We start from the raw sequence: 23,083 nt of genomic DNA on the forward strand, positions 1-23,083 counted from the left end.
GGACGCGGTACTGACACGTCACGGATGTGTAAATAGACTTTAAGGCTGACGACCTCACCGCCATCTGTGAGCCGATTGTCTAGAAAATATGGGACCCTCGACGTCTCACAACCCTATGGGCCCCCACTGCCTGTTACAGGGATATCTTTACCTTTTTTACCTTTTATGTACATGTGCAATCAGCTTGTGGTTAGCTCAGTCGGTATAGGGATTGGCTATAAGATTGAGGGCCGGGGTTTAATTCCCGACAGGGGCAAGATTTTTTGTTCTCCATAGCGTCTAGACCGGCTCTGGGGCCCACAAAGTCTCATCCAATGCGCACCGGGGGAAAATTTTCGCGGGGGTAAAACGGCTCGGATGCGAATCTGACCACTCCTCCATCCAGTCCCGAAGTCAAGAATGGTGGAGCGAAACCTCCACTCCCCATGTATATTCATGGCATAGTACTTAATTGACTAAGGACAGGGGAAACTTTACACATTTATATACACATGTGTGAGACTAATAAGTTCAGCGAAGAACTCGTGGAGCATAGTTTCCTGAAGACGATGCAGCCAGTTTGGTGAGGCTGACAGGAAAACATGTCACATGCCTCTGGAGAGTGCCGTATTCAGATGGAAATTTACGGACTGCTTCCATGTTCAGGGTCGAAGAAGAAACCAAAACAATCAATAGGCAAGCAGCAAACAAAGCTCGGAGGACCATAAAGGAAGTATAATATGGCGAAGCTAAGCGTATATTGGAGGATAATATTGAAATGGATCTTAAATTTCATTTGACAGTGTTTCATGGATTGAGCGTTTCATGATACTGACCACTGGCAGGCTCGTGTAAATACGGCAGTGAACCTTCTGGTTCCACAGAAGGCATGGAACTACTCCTTTCATCTGAGCAACTGTCAGCTTCTGAAGAAGGAGTCCACTCCACAGAGTTAGGTAACGAACCTTTTGGCTGCATAAAGGGGAAGGGAATTACTTGACTAATTGGGAGACTGTAAGTTTCTCTGCCGCGCGGAGCGAGTGAGTGTGGAGATGGCAGGCTGTTTGTTGCCGATAGCAAGACTGAGCAGGATATCGCCGTACTGACGCAAGAAGAGAGGAGCCCTATGTAAACACCAGCTCAATCTTCCTTCTTGTGCTGGTTTCTATGGGGTCTGCTGTTCCTGATTGAAACGGAGTGTGGAGAGCACACAGCTTGTGATGCTCTGTACTTCCGTAAGGACTTCCAGAATGTTTCCTTTATAGAATGACGTAGTGTAAACAGGAAATGACGTATGGAGTCTGTCACTTTGGATTATAGTAATCTCAAATTTACGATTATGAAACCGCCCAGGATGGCATAGGAGTAACGGTTTAGACTGAAGTTTGGGAGGTCCTCGGCCGGAACAGCGGCTATCCTAAGGTTTTTCTTGTGTTTTCTCAGTCCCTCCACACAGTCGCCGGGATGATACCTGGATTAGGCCGACCGCTTTCTTCCAAATCATTTGAAATTCATCAGTCATCCAGCCATTCGATGCCATATAGTCTGCGTGACGGTTGTTCTTTGTATTAATGGCTCGTTGTTCTCCGTGAGGTACGAACTGAATGTTATTAAACGCTATTTCGAGGAATTTCACTCATCTTCTGATTATTCAGCTGTTCGTGTTGGACCCCGTTAGTTAGTTATTGGAGAGGGTGGGTTTCCCCATGCACTGAGACCTGTATTGGTCCATTGTGCTTCCCTCTATGATATCTACCAGTCTCTATATCCTACCGGTACTGGTGCTTACCATCAGTCCCGCCCAGCCAGCGAGACCGGCTCTACTAGCTGAGAGGTATTTATAATGCTTCCCCCATCTACCAGAGGTATTAGAGACTGCTGTTGGGCGGGAAACGTCCGTTAATTTGGCTCAGTGTCCTCCTTTGGAGATATGAGGTTCTTTTACGTGCCGTAAAGCTACGACACGGGACCCACGGCTTAAAGTCCCTCCCGGAGGACTTGTTCCCTGAATTTTTCCGCCCTTAAAAATTCGACGACCTCCGCCGGGTATTTGAATCCGCGTACTACGAGTCATGAGGTGGGAACGTTACCTGTAGACTACGGAGGCCGCTGTTGGACCCAGTACTGGTGCCTCATGGCAGCTTCACTGCAGACAAGACCTGCTGTCTCTCAGGCTTCGTAGGGATAATTCTGCTGATCTATTGGTCTCGTTCGTAACGAGGGCGCCCTGAGAACCCAGAACGCGATCGTTGCTCGGGTTGTTACGAGACCGAGCGCGCGCCGTACTATCTAACAGGGTCGAGGAACCCTTGGGACCCATAAATGCAAAGAATTACTGTCTCGGTTGGGTTTCAGAGTGTCAAGGGAGGCCCTGCCTTATTAACGCCGTGCCATAGCTCAGGTGATCAGGTATGCGATGCGCGTTCGATCCCAGGTCATGTGGGATTTATGTTGTGCACAGTGGCACTACGGTAGGTTTTTCCGAGTACTTCGGCTTACCCTTCATTCCACGGTAGTCACATGTCATGCTAGTCCGGTACAGCAGTCCCACAGCTCGTGGGATGGCATGAGAAGCCTGTCACACGAATTAAAGAAGGGGGTCATTAGGCCGTGCCGTAGCTCAGGCGGTTACGTGCCCGCTTCTCACCACGGAGGTCATTGCTCAGTCCCAGAATAACCGATGTCTGACATCTGGTGGACAGACTGGCATTAACGAGTTCTGTCTTCTGGGATATGACGTCGTGTAGTTCATTGAAAGTCAACCGACGTTTCGGAGGACGAATAAGCCCAGCAAGAATCCAGCGTGAAAGCAGGTGGCACACACGTCCCACAAGACAGACATGTTCATAACCTCCTCTGTGAGAACCTGAAATCCTGCTGAGTGCTAGGAGCACTTTAGTTCCCGTTGCCTAGTATCATTCTTCCAGGTCTCTATACTCGTCATCATCAGAGGGCACAGTCCCAAGTGTCTTAGTGTCATTCCACTCCCGCAATAGAAAAGTTGTCATCTCTTGTGTTTGGTCTTGAACGCCTGCAAATTCTGTGTGACTGACCCGCTAGTTACATATGTCGGAGAAGTTGCCTACAGATCACGGCGATACCGCCCATGAACCATGTTAGAGCTATGTGTAGGGGGATAAGGCTAAACTTTCCCCGTGTCTAACTAAGCACTACGCCATAAAGACGTATGGGGAAGTGGACGTATATACCCACTTATTCTTTCCCTCTGTACTACACAGTAGTTGGTGAGTGGTTAGTTCATTTTATCACTACTAAAAGAGCCCCCAGTACCCATTTGACAGAAGGTTCGCTGTGGCCCAGACCTGGTGTGAGCTGGAAGCGATTAGTTTGTATTTTACTGTTTCTGAAAGGCTGAAGAAGAACAAGAGAAATGCTTAACAATAGTTTGTTATCCGACCGAGATTTGAACCGAATTCTTCGGGAGACATATCCTTTGCCTGTCAGGCTAACCATTTCGGTACTTATGGTTCGGAAATTAACTACACATAAATATCTTTTCTGACACGAAATTATCTTTTTAAGAATATCATATTGTGGAATATAACCTCATGTAGTCTAGTGGAAGTTTACCGACGTTTCGGAGGAACGTACTGCTCCATTTTCAGCCACTCCAGCAACAAGCAAGGAGCTCTGCTTATTTGGCTTATTGTTCGATGCTGAATATGGAGACAGCATGTGCTCTCGAAACGTCAGAAGATTTCTGCTAGACTGGACAGCTTCACACGACCCATAATCACCGACGCGGGGATCTAGCGTAGTTATCTCGTTTAATTTACAAACTGTATCGCGGAGTTGGCTTATATCTCAATGGTTTCTTAACCTTGGTACTCGACAGAGGTGAGTGGTTACATTTACGTTCCGGCCAGTTTACCGCTGTTGAATGATCCACCGTTTTCGCTTAGTGGGGGTGGAGTCCAGCTGGGTCCACTCGGCACGGCGGCCACTGATTGGCCTATTGTACCTGCCCCGAGTGATTATGATGATGGAGAATTCGGTGGAATGAAGATTGGCAGGGGAAACCGAAGTACTCGGAGAAAACCCGTCCCAGCGCCAGTTTGTCCACCACATCCCACTTCACCAGACCCGGGATCGAATCCGGGCCGCCGCGGTGGGAAGCCAGCGACTAACCGCTTGAGCTATGGCGCGGCCTTAGGATCCACCGTTACTCTCTGGTTAGTCTGGATGGGCCCCAGAGCCGATCTGGACGTTCATGCCGGGTTGTCCAGTCAGTAGCGCGGCCACTGTACTGACTGAGCTATCCCGCTCTCGCTCGCAGATCAGCTAGGTTTGTGTCGCCATGTAGCCGTATTTTCCGTCACCACGGAGGGGCATTCCAACGATCTGAAAAGATGAAGTTTGCTCTTATCTGCCCTGCATACGAAGGGCGTTCCGTAAACAATGCCTCCTATTTTTCTTTGTTAATATGTAACGTCTGAACTAGATATTGGTGGTGTTGTAGTAAAGGTTGAACCTTCCCTCGAATGTACTGTTAGTTTGGTTGTCGTGCGACAGATAACGACAGCAGAACAGTCTACCAAAATGGCGTCTGACATAGAAGTGCGTATGAAAGAGAATTGTGTTACTGAATTTCTCACTGCCGAACAAATTGCACCCACTGACATCCATCGACACTTGCTAAAGGTGTACGGAGACAATGCAGTGGATGTCAGCACATTGATTCGGTGGGTAGTGCGTTTCAACAGTGGCGAAAGTGAAGTGCACGACAAGCCACGCCATGGACGTCCCTGCTCAGCTGCCACTCCTCACAATGAACAGCACCTCATCCGAACAGATCAGCAGATAACGACCAGGGACTGTCAATTCTGAACGCTACAAGACGACGCTGACTAAGCTGAAAGCCCGCATTTCCCGTGTCAGGCCAGAGAAGCAGACAACCTTTCGCTTGCAACACGATAACGCTAGACCCCATACCAGTTTGGCGACCATCGCGCACATCGCAAAGTTTGGCTGGACTGCCCTACCACATCCACCTTATAGCCCCGATTTAGCACCTTCAGACTTCCATCTCTTTGGACCTATGAAAGACGGACTACGTGGGCAACATTTTCCAGACAACGATGCTGTCATTGCAGCTGTAAGAAAGTGGCTAGCCTCTGCTGGCGCAGACTTTTACGGGCGCGGCATACAGGCTCTTGTTCATCACTGGCAAAAGTGCATAACGAATGGTGGTGATTATGCGGAAAAGTAGCTGTAAGTAGCTGAAATCTTGCTCTATTTAACTGTGTTATTATGATTTCTGTATCTGTTGTAGTTTTCGTTAACAAAATATGAGACATTATATACGGAACGCTCCTCGTAATAAAGAGAAATGCTGGTACCTGCTGAGTTCAGTATTGTTGTCCTATCTTCATGTGGATCCCCTGTGTAGCCATCCGGATCTGAAAGCCTTGCTGTTACAGTCACCTGACTTGCAGTCATTTATCAGACGAACGAAACCTTTGTTATGCATGAAAATGATACACCCTTCGGTTTACTAGGCAGCACAGTTACCAGAGGCCCCTGTAGGAGTCGACTTCCAGATGTCTTGTGCTCATTTCCCGAACTTTGTACTAAGCATCACTGCAGTGTCGTGACGAAATGAGTGTGATTACTTTGCTCTTATTTAAAAGAAGTAATTTGTCCTTGTGCTTAATTAAGCATCGTACCGTGACGGACATATGGGGGAATGGAGGTATGGCCCGTATTTTCTTAATCTCTGCGTTGGGTGGGTATAGTGTCGTGTTGGATGGCTCGAGTTTGATTCCCGGTAAGGTAAGTGATTTTTTTTTTTCACAGCGCCCACACCGGCTCTGGGGCCCACCCGACCTCCTGCTGTTCCCTGGGTGTAAAGCGGCAGGGACATGAAGCTGACGGCTGCATCTATTGCCGAAGCCAAGAATGGTGGAGCTGTATCTCCAGTCCCCCATACGTCTTCAAAGTTTGTTGCTTAATTAATCACAGAGGCAACTTAAAATCTTTTGTTGTGGGCTTCGTAATGAACGCAGCCGCGAAGGAAACTTCTGCATCAGAGGTCGGGCTGACTTGATGGGTGAAGTTGCGCCATGTAGCACGAACGGTTCGCCAGGGAAGTTTGCAACCTGCTTCACATCGGTCGGTCGGTCGGTCGGTCCCAAAGAAAGGCAGTGAAAGCAATTTATAGTTGACTGGTTTGTACCGGAGTTGGGAAATATGATTTAATAATAACGCTTTCCCTTTTCAGAACGTCAGCCCTGCTCGCTTTCCCCAGTGTTGCTAGACGCTCTCTCTTATCACATGTAGCTTTATGTAGTCAATTTAATTTGCTGCGGAATATAAAAAGATTTCGTCTGTTTGTGCGGTTCCTCTGCGGCTCCGGTCTTTATCTGAATCAGGCAGCACACGTGATGCTGAGGGAACCTTTGGAACCTACCAGTCGTCACTTCAGTATTGGAGTTTACCGAGTTCATCAGCGCCAGTTTTCAGGGAACTTGCTTTCAATTTAGCGAGTCAGCTATGTTAAAACAAACTTGCACAGTGAGGAGTTTGATAACTTGTACGCTTCGCCAAGTATAGTTAGAATAATCAAGTGAAGGAGGATGAGATGGGCAGGACATGTAGCACGAACGCGGCGAAGAAGATATCGGTGAGAAAGATAGAAGAAAAGAGGTAATTGAGAAAACCAAGACGGAGGTGGGTGGATAATATACTGAAATTGACTTTAGACAGATAGAATGGGATAGTGTGGACTGGATTAATCTGCTCAGGATCGGGACCGGTGGAAGGCTCTTGTGAACACGGTAATGAACATTTGGGTTCCATAAAGTGTTCACAAGTTCTTGAGTAGGTGCACAACTGACAGCCTCTCAGGGAGGGTTCTGTTTTAAATGTGACTTAGAACGAAACACATTTTGAAATGTCATACGTGCAAGTAAAGTAAACATGTCGAGGTGAGTGGTGACAGTGCAACATAGTACGGAGAATAGGAAAAGTGCATTATCTCATTTTAGCCACAAAGTGGAGACGGAACACGCCAATACCGAGACAGCGAAATGGCGTCTTCTGTTATGAACCCAGGTCTAAGCGAATTGGGTTTGTTGCAACATTGATAAGCTGTAAGGCTTCCGTTCTGCAGTCTCATGACAATGCTCTGCTTTTATCATCACCGTCGCTGTTGATGTTCTCATGCCTAATTTCCGAGCTAGTTGATTCAAGTTGTAACGATTTTGGCTTATATTCTGAAGGTTCCAACTCGAATGTCAACCGGAACACTTGATGTCCTGAGTTTTTATGGTTTTCTTCAGTCCCTACCGGAAAATACACGGATAGTACCTCGATTAGGCTACGAATCCTTTGCAAACCCATACCGCATTTCCAGCCTCTATGGCCCGAGATACTGACATCGTCATTAAATAAATAAATAAATGCAATAAATTTTATTTGTGCTTTGTCCACTGTGCAATTTACCCACGTATGTAAAGGCCGGTCACAGTAGCCGCGCGGTCTTCGCTCGCTCGAACGCTGGGATCGTGGGTTCGAATCTCACTCAAGGCATGGATGTCTGTGTGTGTGTGTTTATTCTGTGTTTAGGTAGCGGCCTTGCGACAGGCTGATCGGTCGTCCAAGGAGCCCTACTGTCTGTGAAAAATGATTTCTTCCCTTTGGCGCTACAGCCCCAATTTGGGCCTTGGCCTACCTCCATGAAACTCTCCGTTTCATTTCGCTTTACTAGATCTTAGACATTCGGTAGGACTCCTTGGGCTGGCGATCAGCTCGTCGCAAGGAAACATTATTACGGAACTGAATAAGAGGGCTGGGCCATGAATATGCTGGAAAAGCCAGATGTTCTCTCGCTGTTTGTGTTAGAAAGCAGTTAGGTACGTTCCATGCATGTTAGACCGAAATCAGTGTTGGTGAAGTAGGCTGTAGTTTTCCAGCCTGAATTTATGTGGCAGTGTAGCTCTCCTGGGCACAGCAGTGAACCCTTTGATTTCAGACAAGGCTTCTTCAGTTTTGTCTTGATCAGCTGAGCGACCGTCACTGCAGTGTGAAGTGCAATGTGGCAGGCAGTCGGCTCGGTTTGCTGTTGCGTGCCGCCCCGTGGTGACAGAGGCAACACACTTTACGCATATTGATCCTGCGAGCTCCGTGTATAGTTTCTACTGCTTTGCCCTGTCACTCACAGGCACGGCGAGGCCTCGGGTCCGGACGCGGTCAACAAGACTGAGCAGGTTGTTGCAGCAGTAGCCACTTGGATGTATCCGGTTCGAATCTCGACCGGAGGACTGGGGTCAGTCAATCCTGGTGCTTATCGTAATAACCCTGTCAAGTTGGGCCAACACAAAGCTCTTAATTTCGCTTCTCGGAAACTCACTGTACCCTCAGTAATCCTGTGCCGTCTCCTTACCGATCCTTTCTGTAGCTCCTGACCTCCCGCGCCCATCGTCTTGTCTCATTCGTCGCTATAGAATCGCCGAAGTTCAAGCGGCAGTATTTACTTGCCTGAGGATTTGTATTTTAATCCTTTAGTGGTTACTGTATGTACCAGTTCCTTGATGTTAAAATATCCTGCGTTCTGCCCACACTGTACGATGTATCTGTGTATTGCAACGGGTCTTTCAATAAGCAGCGACTGTTCCCCTGAACAGAGAGAAGAGAAGAGGCAGTGAAAGACACTACATGGGGGGGGGGCAATAAATTATCTCCTGTTTTGAAGGTTCCCAGGCAGTGCCCACTCGTCCTTCTGGTAGAGGTGATGTATATGATGGGAATTCATTTTTATGTGACGCTGGAAGGGTTGCATGATAGTGAAGTTTGGGAGGGCTACACTAGGGTGAAATGTTGATGTTACCATTGTGAGGGCGCATGTGAAGAAGCAGCGCAACGTGGGACTTGTTACCAGCTCAACATTTGCTGTAGGACCGAGGAAAACCACGGAAAACCTTGATCGACTTGATCCATTGTAGGACCTTCCGGATGCAGACTCACTTCCGGCATTAAACACGCGAACCTTTACATTAGTTCCTATCTGTGCTGTTCCTTTAATTTAAAAAGAATTTGATGTATATGTCCTTGAACAGCATTAACCGGTTCGTCTTTATGCTGGAATGTAACTGCTGAGTAGGAATTGCGATGAATTGGGTGACTTCCAGATTCTGATGCTTCACAGCTGCAGTCTTTGACTTGTACGCAGTTCAGCGGGCATCTTGGCATATCTCATTTCACGTTTTCTTTGAGTAGGTAGCCCTAAACAACTGTGAACTTGTGACGTGATAGCGACACGAGCGCCGATTAATCTGGGATAATGAAATAGCGGAAGCGAGACGTCTCAGACAAAGAACTTGCTGCTTTTCCTAAGTTAGTTACACGTATTTGTCCTGCAAAGGCATCACACGCACCTTTTTTGTTTCATCTTAAAATTAAAAGTTGACTTAAATTGTCATAAGCTAAGCTGTCCCTGTGACAGGCAGAAACAGCGCTCAGACCGGTTCTGAGGCCAACACAGCCTCATGTCCCATGGATACCGCAGTGTCTTTCCCGGAGGTAAAGCTGTCATTTACCTCCATTTAGTGTCAGGATTAAGAATGTCTTCATGGCACGGTGCTTAATTAAGCTCAAGGGCAACTTGACCTTTACCTTAATAGTGCAAATTGGCATTAACACGTTCAAATACTAATCACTCGGGACCCTGGAAAGCAGCTTGCAGGCCATGGGTTCGGTTCGTGACCCGCACTGAGAGCTCTGTCGGTGTGCTTATCCTGTTATTGTGGTAATTACCAGCAGTGCGTGATGCTGGTCCAGTCACAAAGAAGACGTCTACACTCGTGCTACAGGGAGACTAATAAATTAGCACCCGGTTCATGCCTAACCGAGCCAAGTAAGCTTTAACCGGATCTGAAAGTTTGTGATGATACACTGTTACAAATATTATGTTTCTGGATGCCATCCACTGTCCTGTTTTTATTGTAAAGAGCGTTTCAGAGGTGAATCTGTCTCCGTCTTCAGGTGGAACCTACGCAGTTGGGCCCAATCGATAGAGCTAGTCCGCATCTCCGCACACCTGTACCAAAACCAGACGGGGTGTACACAGCACAGACACAGCACGATGAATAGTGTCCAGAAACATAATATTCGTAATTCTTAACCGCTATGAAAGATTGAAACCAGTCACGGTAGCCGAGCGGTCTAAGGCATGAACTGTCTTCGCTCGCTCGGAAGGCGGGATCGTTGGTTCGAATCCCACACAAGGCATGGATATTTGATGTGTGTTTGTTCTGTGTTTGTTTTGTCCTGTGCTTGGGTAGAGGCCTTGCGACGAGCTGATCACTCGTCCAAGCAGTCCTACCGTCTATTGAAAAATCAGAGGCCAGGGCCCAAGGGGGCTGAAGAGCCAGTGGNGGGGGGGGGGGGAGGGGGGAAAAAGATGGAAATTTGAAAGAATATGAAAAACACCTAAAATCAGGTTTTCACCACGGTGGCTATGAAGCGTACTGTTTTTTAGGTTGGTTGATAGGTACCAAAGTTTCGGACGAACCTCCTGCTTTCATCTCCATGGAACGCTGAAGCTCTCGTTGCTTTAATAGGCTGATTCTTCGATTCTGAAGATGGATGAGGCGAATTGATCAAAGAATTCTGTGAACTGATACCAGATCACACGGCGTCACATCGCATGGTCCGCGCTGCGAGTCCCCTTCGCTACTTCGTCCCTGAACAGATTGTATCAAGGGAGGTTCACTTACACGTACGTCTCTTCTACACATACAACATCTTTCTATTGCCAGCACTCACTGATGGAGCTGAGCCATTCTTGAGAAGCTGCCAGTTGTGCAACTACTCAAGAACTTCCCAGCATTTTATGGAACCAGAAGGTTCATTACTGTGTTCACAAGAGCCCTCCACTGGTCCCTATCCTGAGCCAGATCAATCCAATCCATGCCATCGCATTCCATCTAAGATCCATTTTAATATTATCGACCCACTTTTGTCTTGCTAGAGGTGTCTTTCCTTCTGGCTTTTCCACCAATACCCTATATATATTACTTTCCGGCCCTACTCGTGCTACATGCCCTGTCCATCTCATGCTCCTTGACTTGATCATTGTAATTATACTTGGAGAGGAGCAGAGCAGTACAAGTTATGAAGCTCCGCATTAATGCTGACACTGCTAACATCAATGTCCAGTGGGTACTTGAGTCCAACTGGGTCCACTCGGCACGGCGGCCAATGATTGGCCTATTGTATCCTGCCCCGGGTGATTATGATGATGGAGAATTTGGTGGAATGAAGATTGGCAAGAGAAACTGAAGTACTCGGAGAAAACCCGCCCCAGCACCTTTGTTCATCACAAATCCCAGTTGACCAGACCCGGGATCGAACCCGGCCCTCCGCGGTGAGAAGCCAGCGACTAACCGCTTGAGATACGGCGCGGCCTTTGTGTTCAGTAGGTCGTAGGTTCAAATCTCGGTGTAGAGACAGTCCTTTCGTTTTTTTTTTTCTGGCCTGAGCTGTACCTCATGCATCTTTCTTCCAAATTATTTCAGATTCGTTTTTCATTTGCCATTATGTTACCGCATAAATAATGATTCTGTTGATAGCGTCGTTAAATGAACCAAGAAAGCGAATAAAACCAAGATAGATGAAGTTTATTTTTGGTGTTGTTTACCGTCTACCGTGCAACAGTGGTAAGATTTAAAATTAAATCTTTTTTTAAAAAATCCGTCAACGCACTACATGTTTCTGCATTGCTCGGCCATCGGCAGTTGCGTGTTTTCATATTTACAGGGTTTCTAAGTGAAGTGAGTGTTGCCCCCCCTGTGCCACATGTACTGTGGGTGTTATGTTGTGCAGTGACGAATTTTAATAGGATTTAATTCTTAATCTTATCAGTGTTGCATGGTAGACGGTAAACAAAACCGGGAATAAACTCTTAATACTCACTGCAACAGCGTCAAGAGAGTTGAAATTGAAATGCATTGGTTTCTGTCTAAGCAAAACAGGGGCAGTCGCGTGACACAGCAGTTGGACGCGGAACAAGTAATTCCATTACCTGAGGAAACCCAAGTTGCAGAGCAGAAGGCAGTTCTCGTGTATTCCCATTAGCGAGCCGCCAGAAGCAAAACGTGTTGCAAGAAACAGGACACGACGGTACTCAGAAGGCAACTTAAGATGTGGATGCGCTCTGGTTCCCATAGGAACTGCAAGCAGAGAGCTCACAGCTCTCGTGTGGTTTTGCCCTATTCTGAGCCATCTGAATTGCGTCAGCATCCCGTAGTCCATCGCATCTCCTACAGGACCTGTTCTATTTACGTTTCGGGGTCATTTTGTATGTCTTTGTTTCCCATGTGCCCGTCTAGAAACCCGAAATTAACGGCCTTGGGGATTCGTTGCGCTGACCACGCGACACCCTCTACCCGCGAAAGTTGGCACTAACTTCGCCGACAAGCAGCGATCGCTCGGTCGGTGTAGCTCGCTTGCGGACTAAAGTCACGGAGCTTTTTTATTTCCCATGTGCATGCTACATGACACACCCACACTCTGCAGTGTCTGGTAATGAGTGCAGATTTGGATGTTCTCGGTGTAGTTAATAAGAGCGTCATGTCATTTGACAACAGTCCTTCCTGAGAAGCTAACAGTCGCTCAGCTACTTCAGAAATTTCTCATCCTTTATAGAACTCGAAGGCCCCTATCCTAAGCCACATGAAGCCAGCCCACATTATCCCATCCTGTTTAACTGAGATCCGTTTTAATATCATCCCCAGTCTCTGTACAGGTCTGCCGAGTTGGTTTCTCTCTTTCAGTTTTCCCTAAGTTTACTATGCGTTGTTATTTCATGTAATTGCGTTCATTTCTCAAAGAATGGGAGTTGCGATAGCGTAGTCGGTATAGCGATTGGCTACGGAGTGAACGACCAGGGTGTCGGAGTTCGAGTCCCCGTGGGGGCAAGAATTTTTCACTCTTCCACGTCGTTCAAATCGGCTCTGGGGCCCACCCTGCCTTCTCTCCAGTGTTTAATGGAGGCTCTTTCCCAGGGGTAAAGCGGCCATGGCGTGAAGCTCACCACTCACCTCCAACTAGTGCAGAAGTCAAGAAAACTTGGATCTGTACGTCCACTCCCACCTACGTCTTCATAGCATAGTGCTTAATTAGTTAAGCACAGGGACATGTTTACCTTTTCTCAAATGCAATGAGGTCGGTGCTGCTTAAGGTACTGACCCGACGATCACCTGGAGAGACTGAGGAAAATAAGAGAAAATCTGTGTCAGGGTGATCGATGTCCCGGTGGAGATTCGAACTGAGCATCTCCCCGAATACATGTCCGAAGCGAATGTTGTTGCCGTATGTGGACGTGTGCTGAGCGTTTCTTCTGCGATTACCATGGCGAAAGTACGGCCGAGTGGGCTTATGTGTTGCCTCTCCGTAACAAGATAATGCAAAGTGAAGGCGATGTGAGCGGCACGGAGCACTGACAGCTATGTCGCGTTTCTTCGCTTCCCACAGAATTCCGAGAGTCCGGAAGGAAGCAGATCTGTGCGACAGTTGTGTCTGTTCTTCCCCATTGTGCTGTTCCCGGCAGCCGAGTTGCATACGGGCAGATGTGTATGTATCCGAGATTAAAAGGGAAAGCGTCAAGCAGATTTAACCGACTCTTGTTTTCCACATTTGCAATCATCTCGTTTTGGTTAAAGATACGCACGTTTCTTATGCTTCATTTGAATTAACTTTTAACCCCATTTCTCCACGAGTGATTTTGTCGCCTCTTAGCGAGCCATTGATTAGTCGTGTGGCTATGTGGAAAGAAGCTAAAAAAGATAAAGTTATCCCTGTGTGAGATGTTGAGGCTCCCACATTTTCTAGAAAGTCGGCTCACAGATGGCGGTGAGTTTGTCAGCCTTACGCGCTGGCCACCCTTTACCCCCAGGAAGATTCCTGGTACTCATTTCTGTTAGAGGCTGAGTCGACCCCAGGGCCATAGTGCGTCTGGAAGGATTAGGTCAATTGAAAAAATCCGTGGCTATCCGGAAAGAGCTCCATTTAAATCAGTGGTTCGGCAGTACACACCAGAAATGCTTATGAAATATCTTGCCAAGCAGATTTTGTTCCGCTGGTAGGTCTTCGTACTTGTATTTATGAGGTACCAAAAATTGAAGACCAGAATTTTTTCCCCAATAAAAACAGGTTACCGTTAATATAAAGTTCAGTTTCAGAATGGTTTCACTGTTTATGGTTGCAGAAGTATATACTGTCCACTGTATACACCGTACAGATTTGTTTTATCACGTGAGGCTGATACTGTACCGAAAACAGTGGCGTACCGGTGACGCTCTTGGCTGAAGTTCGGAAGGCGCTGTGTTGGAATCTTCACATGGACGTCTGCTGTCTTAGATTTGTCTCAGTCGCTCCAAGTAAACTCCGGGATAGCACTTCGATTCGGTTACGACCGCTTCCTTCCAAATCCTTGCTAATTCATCATTAATCTGCCATCCTTCAGTTCGACGGTACAGCGTCGTGAAGTAGCCCTGCCCTCCAAAATGAGATTCAGGTGTTGTGTGTCGTGTTCTTTTGGTATCCATAACATTTCCACCAAGCCTAAATATAATTAACCCTTCCGAGAAGAGGACAACCCAGGTTTAGTGGAGTTGCCTGGGTCTCAGGGACCCGAAGGAGCTAGTAAGTCCTCTGCCGCACTGGATGTTGTTAATCCTTTGCTTCTGTCTTTCTGCCTCTTCCACGCGTGGGTGGCAGGCAGTATGCTGACGTAATTTGTCTCCCACGCCATCCAGTGTTGCTGTTCGTTATTCTGGCAGCAGGAGCGGCTATACACGTGGGTCGTCTCAACGCCAGCGCACATCTTTTCTGGATTTGGGCTCAGCCCTGAGCTACGCCGTCCGGTCAAGGACACGTGGCTTCATCTGGGCGGGCCCGTCGAATCTGAATTTTTAATGTAACCGTGGATCAACTGATCTGAGGTTTTCACGGCGGTGACTATGAAGAATGCCGTCTTCTAGGATGTGGCGCCGTGTAGATCTTGTGTGAACCGACGTTTCGGAGAACGTGTCGCCTCCACCTTCAGGGTAGAAAAGTTTGTGAGCGAGGAACCGCCCGAGCAGGCGGCTGCAGGCTGAGCTACAAGTCGAAAACAAACACAGTTTAGCACACAACTCGTGAATACACTTTACAAATCACTGTCAAACACAGGCAGGTGTTCTCAGTCTGTTACAGTCTCCACTAACTGTTGCTTGGTAGCGGTTTCAACGGCGGATGTTCCCCTTTCTCTGGGTCCCCGAGCTATCCCCGGGCTCAGCTACCGGCTTCTCAGAGCAACAGCTCACATCGACTGAACTGCAGCAGTCCTCTAAATAACTCACTCGCCAACCAACTCTTTCACTTCACTAACTCGTCAATTGCCCTGCTTATAACATCTCGGCACGGACCGCGTTTGAAACACCTCCGTTGTTGCAGTGCATTTGTCGCCGTGCAATTGTTTCGTTCGTACCCGTTGGCAGAGCCGTTAGTTATCAACGGCTGTTCTATATTTGCATATTTCGAGGTCGTTGCCTAGCGAAGGGTCCGCATGCCACTATATATCAGTCTCAACCGAATAATGAACTGTACATTCATGGTATGTGTTGCAATATTTTATTCAAGGACGGGGTATGGATTCTGTTTAAAGGTCACGGCAGTAGAATATGAGTAGAGACCGTCCACGTGTTTCCTCCGACTTGCCATTGCATGTCTACAGAGAGGCGTGAGGCGCGTAGTATCACGTCCCCGTTATTTCGCAGACAGTGCGAATGGCGGACGTTACACGCAGCTGAATGAGCATTTCATGTCGTTGCCGGATGGAGCTCTGCGAATACCGGTGACAACAGGATAGCGCAGGAGTGCGTACAGAAAGCTCCGCGCTGACAGCGCTGGAATTGCTCTGCGGTGACCGCATCGTTTCGAATAATTTATGGCCATCACGATCTCCGATCTTGCCTTCCATAGAAGAAGTTTCTCTAGCGCTATTTGTAACGTGTATGCCGATATGCGAGCTTCACACCATCACAATACCGTCACGTATCGGGCTTTGCGTGACGAATAATAATGGGTTCTGGGTTCGATGATTGGATTTATTAGCACTTCTCTACAATTACAATCAATTATGACAGCTCACAATCAATGACCGTCCACGAGCGTCTTCTCTTCCACTCCGAAGAATCACTGCACACACATTGAACTCCCTTACGAATGACGTCAGAGCCAGAGTTACTTTACGACTGGAGGTTTACCGCCTATCAGTTCGGCTTGGTGACAAGTCCCTTGAGACTCACGACCAGTAATTTCATTTTCCAACTGAACACTTGCGGTTATAGTCCTTATGTAACATCGTCTCTCTGACGAGGGGATGGGTCTGTCGTTTGCAGTTGCTTCTGGTCCTCGCCAGCGCAGTCATTCTTCGGTCCGAGTCTCGCGGGACTCATGAACACATTTTACTCTCCCACATTCGAGACTCCCCAACATGGAGGGCCAGGTCCCCCGTATTTATATCCCCCAGGAACAGGGTGGTCCGGTTATACCCCCAGGCACTAGGTTCACTTCTCGTCGCCTGCTGCGACTATGAATGACGTCTTTCTGACGAATCGCTTTCATAACTTAAGGCGGCCTGAATATAAGTCATCATCTAAAACGGTTTCTCCGTTATTCTGTGTTATCCGTTGCCATGGGAATCTGTGTTTACCGAACCGTTGCCTAGTAAATTGCCTTCTGCTTCCGACTTTCACGCGGTTTTTACCTACCCGATGCCTAGCAAATGGTCATGCTCCGTCACGGTGACGATGTTTGAGGCAACTGTTCGACAGGCAGTATAATAAGAGGGGCGAATGTGTTTCTGTGAATGTTTAGTAGCAACTACGAGATAACGCGATACGATACTTCTGAGTCATCCTGTGAGTGCGTGTGCACGGGTTTCCATGCGTCACTTAGTACTAGTAGCAAGCCAACAAGGGGCTCTTAAAAGTAAAGATTCCATTTGAAAAATGTTTATCATAGTTGATCACNCTTCCGACTTTCACGCGGTTTTTACCTACCCGATGCCTAGCAAATGGTCATGCTCCGTCACGATGACGATGTTTGAGGCAACTGTTCGACAGGCAGTATAGTAAGAGGGGCGAATGTGTTTCTGTGAATGTTTAGTAGCAACTACGAGATAACGCGATACGATACTTCTGAGTCATCCTGTGAGTGCGTGTGCACGGGTTTCCATGCGTCACTTAGTACTAGTAGCAAGCCAACAAGGGGCTCTTGGGTGTGGGTAAAAGTAAAGATTCCATTTGAAAAATGTTTATCATAGTTGATCACCAATCATTGTTGTCGAGTGGGAATAGTACTCCTTCGTATGTCAGAGATCTTGGGTTCAGATATCGACCCGGGAACCGGCTACCCTGACATTTTCGTGTTTTTCTTCAGCCCCTCCAGTCACATGTCGCGATAATGCCTAGATAAGACCACAACCGCATCTTTTGGCACCCTTTCAAATTTCTCTATTTATGCGGCCTTTCGACGCCATTTAGTTTGTTATTCTGACTGCGTTGTTAAGTGGATCATAAATAAATAAATACACAGATGACTTGACGTGCCGGATGTATATGACATGGTTAACATTCGGCATGACGGCTATGCAGATTTGTTGGGCTGCTGGAAACTTCATCATGGCATTCTTTGTTATTTAAAGCCTGGACTGCTGTGCTTTACTCGCAGTGGACAGTGGTAACTCTTGTTAACATTAAGAAGGCTCCGTATTTTTCCCACACAGTTATATGTGTTTCGTATCATTCTCAGAATAGTGCTTATTTCCCAAACAGCATTAACCGGCTGGTCTTCGTAGCGGAGCCATAATGTGTTTCCTGTGAGGTACGGACTGAACTTATAAATACTTCGCGAACTTGAGCCTTCAGGGCCTTACTGCAGTGTTTTCAGTGCTAGTGGTAAAGATCTGTGTTAATATGCAAGCATTTGAATTGTATACATCTATTAATTATTGTGTGTATGTGTGTGTGTGTGTTAAGTTGGTCATTAACCGTTGCAATTATTGTTTGTCTGTTTTCAGGCTGAAATGGAGACCTGGGCGTATTCGGCAGTATGAGGTAAGACTGAATTCATTTATGCTTGTATGAGCATGTCGCATGAAATGTGATTAAGGCTGGAGAACCTCTATTCAGACGTCAGTACTATATATTCTGTAATTTCTCTATTTCATACGCAGGTAGTTAATACACTTTTACTTTGGCATAAACCGTCTTCGCCCGATTCAACACTGGGATCATAGGTTCGAATACCATTCGAGGCATGGTTGTCTGTGTTTGTGTTCTGTGTGTAGGTAACGGCCTTGCGACGGGCTGATCCCCCGTTCATGGAGTCCTACCGACTGAATATAGATTAAGAAACTGAAAAAGCGTCCAAGGTCCACAAGGACCGTAGTCACAGGTGGGTATGTAAGCAGGCAGGTAGGTAGATAGGTAGGTGGGTGGGCAGATGCACAGGTAGATAGACATTTACTTAACTTTTTGTGCCACCAGGTGAAAACCCATTTGCAGTTAAATAATAATGATAATTAATAGACCGCTACAGTTTATGCTGTTTCTGATATTTTGTGAAATCTTTCAGTTCCCAGTAGATGTACAAATTTTATTCCACCATTTTCGTTATCACTGAATTGTGACGTTGTTCCTTTTTTATTTTGGATTACTAAACATGTAGAAGGCCGGTCACGGTAGCCGAGCGGTCTAAGGCATGCACTGTCTTCGCTCGCTCGGAAGCCGGGATCGTGGGTTCGAATCCCACCCAGGGCATGGATGTGTGTATGCGTTTTTCTGTGTTTGTCTACAGGTGGAGGCCTTGCGACGAGCTGATCACCCGCCCAAGGAGTCCTACCGTCTGTGTAAGATCTAGAAAAACCGAAGTGAACGGATAAGTTCATGGAGGTAGGCCTAGGCCCACTGGGGCTGTAGTGCCAAGAAAAAAAAAACCTGTAGAAGAGGGGCGAAGAGCCACATTATTATTATTAATATTGTTGTTGCTTTCCATCCCTTGGCTTATGCCTGTGCAATGTCGAAAGATAGGTCTAGGAAGGTCAGTGAATGAAGAATTAGAAGGAACTTAGGGGCTTAATTTAAGGCCCAGGATAGTCGGCATCTGAGCCGAGATTAGAACCCAGAATCTCCCGAACTGTAGCCTATGGTTTCTTGTAACGTTTGTGTCACAACGATGTATGTTGCTCGTGTTGTTATCCCCAGCAACTACATCCGAAACAAATTACAATTTAAATCCAGGAAATTAAAGCATGACTCTATGAATAAACATCTGTTTCTTTTTTTTTTTTCGGTTTGTCTCTCCGATAAATGAGAAATTGGATTGCATGAACACATAGTATACGCGTTTTACACCGAACATTTTTCTCTGTTATGCAATAACATGACATGACATTGTTCGGTTACTGCACTTTTTTGTTTGGAACGCCGTGGCCCTGTAATTGGAGCGGATGGGTCTGGGGTCGAGTATAAATGATGGCATATTGTGTCTGTTGATTTGTTTCGTGATGACGCGAGAATTGCGTTGGAGTGGCTGGAGTCTGCGAACGCTGTTTCTTGTGACCCACACCGTAACTGCACAATTTCGTTGCGTGACGTCACGAAGGCAGAGCTGCGCCTGGGTGATATGTTTGTCCTCTTTACACAAACCAATAAAAGTCATGGCTCATATCGGAGTCAAGTTGTAAGCGCTCTTAGCTCTTTCGGGGAAGGAGGGGCAGGTGGTTATGGCTTTGTTAATTTTGTTTCATTTTGTAGTATATTTTAAGATTTGTCAGTATTGTAAGTGGTATCGTGTCGAATTGTAAAAAGCTGTCCCTGTACTTAACTAATGAAGCACTACGCCATGAAGGCGCATGGGGGAGTGGACGTACAGATGCATTTTTTCTTGATCTCGGCAGTAGTTTGAGGTGAGTGGTCAGCTTCACGCCCCGGCTGTTTACCCCTGTTCCCGTTGGACAGGAGGCTGGGGGAGCCATAGAGCCGGTCTGGACGACAAGGAGAAGTGAAATTTCTTGACCCTACCGGAACTCTATCTCCGGACTCATAGGTCTTCCAGCCTGTAGCCAGTCGCTAAACCGACTGCGCTATCCCGGCCCTTATCGTATCTATTGACGGCATGATTTATTAATGCTAAATAGAAATGGATTTGGAAGGAAACGTTTTCTGGTATATTCTAGATAATATCCTGGCATCTGCTGGATGGACTGAGGACTACCGCGACACATGTCAGGATAGCTGTTGTTTAGCCAAAATCACGTGATTCTTATACCCACAGAGTTCGAGCGACTCGGTCAAGCAGGTTGACTTAACGGTAACGCTTCCGACTTCCATTCGGAAAGTGCTTGTTTCGAATCTGTGGCGGGACATTGCTATCCTCAAGGTTTATATGGTTTTCCTCAGTACGCCGATTAGGCTATTACCGTTTCCTTGCGGATACTTTCCAATTTATTATTCATGAATCATGCCACCATTCGACACTACATAATAGCCTGGCTACTGACAGGGTCTTGACATAATTCAGGTACATATCGGAAGATTTCTGAATCGTTTTGTCTTCCATACTGTTTAATGATTTTATGTTCGTACATAATTTGAGTAGATTTTCTGCGGCTCTCGCCCACTGACGCATGTTAATTGAGGCAGCTTTAGGTACTAAAGTTGGAACCTGCTCTACAGATCACTTTCCATCAGTCTTCCTGAGCGCTCTTCTACCTAAGTGTCTCGTTTCTTTGACTTTTACCCTCTTAGAGTTCGCATATAATGGAGCCAATCGCATGTCGGAAAGAAATGTCTGCTAGGGTATTGAGGGTTTTTATTTTATCTTTCGGAGGCACGCTAGTCGGACGTTACTCCATCACCATTGTGTACCGGCGCTCTGAGTGGGAGCTACGGGCCTTTTCATCGCAGTACAGCAGATCGATTTTCCTTTTTTTCTAAAGATTAATGTGGGCCCAGGTCTTCATTGTTGCCAGGACTTATATTGTTATCATTGCCATGTTTCTGTTATCGCCAATGTCATTGTTCCATAGAGTGTTATCCGCGAAGAGGTCCTCGGCGTTTCCCCGGATAGTGCGTCTAGACACTTACCGAGGGGACCTAGCAGGAGGTCATTACTGGTTTTCTGCAGTCTTTCCAGGCAAATTTTGGGATCATATCTCGATTAGGAGAAGATCGCTTCCTTCCAAATCCTTTCCCATTCGTCACTCATACTACCAATTACTGCTGTGTAGTCAAGATAGAGAGAGTGCCGTGAAATGACAGAGCCGACGCGTGAGAAATTATAACGCAAATTTAGAATCAGGTACCTACATCACACAGATTACCGTCTTCAAAGCCCAACCAGTTACTGCTGTTTAGGGAAACAGTCGCTGTTTATAGTGAGAACGATAGGGAATGCAGCACACATGAGAAGAAGTGGTGGTCGTAGTGAGACACACTACATTGGGGGGGGAAGAAACTATATCTCCGATTTTGAAGGTTCCCAGGCAGTGCCCGCTTGTCCTTCTGGTAAAGATAGAGCATATGATCGGATTTTTGTTTGTTTGTTTTTGCTAACGAGAACTATACGGAGCACATAGATAATATATTCAGTCCGTACCTCATAGGAAACACATGACGTCACCACTTCGGAGTCCAACCGGTTAATGCTGTTTAGGGAAACCTTCCAAGTCAACGTCAAAGTCACATTGCGACTGACGGTCAGTCAGTCAGTAAGTCTTGGTTTCGAGCCCCATGTGGGGCTCATGACCAGATATTTATTACTGTTTGACAGTTACGGTCTTGATTTTGTGTGGCGCCATCCCTGACGAGAGGACGGGTCTGTCTTTTGTATATGCTGCTGTCCCTTGCCAGCGCAGTCTTTCTTGGGTCCGAGTCCCTTGGGACACATGACCATATTTTACTGTCTCAGATTTGAGACTTCCCTTTTTGTCGCCTCTCACGACTCGCAGGCTCACGGTGGAGATATTAGACCCCGCCTCCACACGATCATGTGAGAACCATACGGAACACAAATAATATAGGGATCCAGTTCCTACCTCACAGGAAACACATTACGTCTTCGCTACAAAGCCCGACCGGTTAATGCTATACGGAACACACAAATATTATTGAGATTCAGTCCGCACCTCACAGGAAACACATTACGTCTCCGCTACAAAGCCCAGCCGTTTAATGCTGTTTAGGGAAACAATCGCTGTTTATTGTGAGAATCACGCGGAAAACACAAATACACTGTGTGGACAGAACGCGGAGTCATTGAATATTAAAGGAGGCGGTAAAAAATGTGAAGCTGTAACAGGCTGCGGAGGCCCATAGGATTGTGAGACGTCGAGGCTCCCATATTTTCTCTAGGCAGTCGGCTCACAGATGGCGGTGAGATTGTCAGCCTTGCTCGCCGGCCGCCCTTTACCCCCAGGAAGATTCCTGGTACTCATTTCTTTCTATTAGAGGTTGAGTCGACCCCAGTGCCATAATGCGGATGGAACGATTAGGTCATATGAAAAATCCAGTGACCTCATCGGGAATCGAACCGACGACCTTCCGGCTTGTAGCATAGTGCCTCAACCAATTACGTTACGTGTGTCTCTCATTAGAGAAAGTGGTACATATAGTAACCGTTTTGCTTTATTAGGTTGTTGAAGATACCTAGTGCCGAAGACGACAGTTTTCCGTGAACGGAGCACGCTTTGTTGTGAGTGACGTGACGTGTAAGAGGAGTCCTGCTTCTTATCTACATTCCCCATTCTCCTCCTCGTTTTCCGATATGTTGGTCTGGAGTAAACATTTATTTTCCCAGTTGTCACTCCCACTTCAAGTCCTCTGTGACCTGAATTCTGTCTGCGGAGTGTCATATCGAGACCCTTTGAATTCCTTGTTCTCTCCGTCCTGGTTTCATATCTCCATCTAGACTCTCTTCCTGATTTCTCTTTTCTCCGTGTCGTGCTGGTGTGTTTGAGGGCCGTAAAATTGTCGCCGGATAAAGTCGAAATATTCTGCGTTCTGCCTAATAGATGCATTAAATCTGTAAGGACATG

The 23,083-nt window shown here is 46.8% G+C and overlaps 1 protein-coding gene across 2 annotated transcripts in view; it reads left to right on the top strand.

The window, feature by feature from the left end:
• LOC111872583 (neurocalcin homolog) overlaps nucleotides 1-23,083 on the top strand; it is a 251,497-nt gene that overhangs the window by 89,472 nt on the left and 138,942 nt on the right. The window lies entirely within an intron of this gene.

This window comes from Cryptotermes secundus, unplaced genomic scaffold (assembly GCF_002891405.2).
Source record: "Cryptotermes secundus unplaced genomic scaffold, Csec_1.0 scaffold995, whole genome shotgun sequence".
Taxonomy (NCBI): domain Eukaryota; kingdom Metazoa; phylum Arthropoda; class Insecta; order Blattodea; family Kalotermitidae; genus Cryptotermes; species Cryptotermes secundus.